The sequence below is a fragment of the Monoraphidium neglectum genome, assembly GCF_000611645.1.
Source record: "Monoraphidium neglectum strain SAG 48.87 unplaced genomic scaffold scaffold03279, whole genome shotgun sequence".
Lineage (NCBI taxonomy): Eukaryota > Viridiplantae > Chlorophyta > Chlorophyceae > Sphaeropleales > Selenastraceae > Monoraphidium > Monoraphidium neglectum.
In genome coordinates, this window is record NW_014010349.1 from 1 (window position 1) to 824 (window position 824).

Here is an 824-nt window from a genome sequence, read left to right on the forward strand (position 1 = left end):
GTGGACACGCACAGCAGGTACAGAGGGCTGAGTGTCCTGGGGACATCTCGCACTCAAAGAATAATGACGTGCAGTGGATGGGTACCAAGGCTGGGCCTGCTGCGGCCAGAGAGACTTTTACCTGATGAGTTGGAGCCTCAGGGGCCGCTGTGGACGCACTGGGTCCAGGCTGGGGCACGTGTCCGCCGCTCCTCGCGACCGTGCAGAGCGCCCGCCTACCGGGATCCTCGGACAGCGCCGCCACCCATGCCTCTGCTTCGGTCTGGGAGCCTATGGCTGGCTCGGGCAGGCTGACCTCGACGCCCTCTATTAAAACGGCGTGCCCATCACTGGGGGCTGCAGCGCCAGCAGCAGCAGCAGCGGTAGGGGTGGCACTGGTGCGCCCACAAGCAGCAGGAGCGGCAGTGCCGATTGTGCTGCACCAGTGTGCGAGCATCGTGTTGAGGTGAAGTCGTACGACTTCACCAGCGTAAACGTGTTGTAACACAAAAACATGAAATTGATGGATGGATGGATGGATGGATGGATGGATGGATGGATGGATGGATGGATGGGCTACTGAAAATGTTGGGAGCGGGCTGCTGATGCTCAACCCGATCTGATTGAATGGGCTTCTGACACATGTTGGACTTGGTCCACGTGGGACCAGGAGTGGCGCAACATTGCGCCTGGCCTTCTGGACACCAGCCTTCAGAACGCAATGCTCGTTGTGAAGCTGGTGGAGTTGAGCAAGAAGCAAAGCAAGGGGCATCGGAGGCTGGCCATGGCTGCTGTGGGATGTCGCGCCATACTATGTCCCGCGCTGAAACCTGACCAAATGCTCT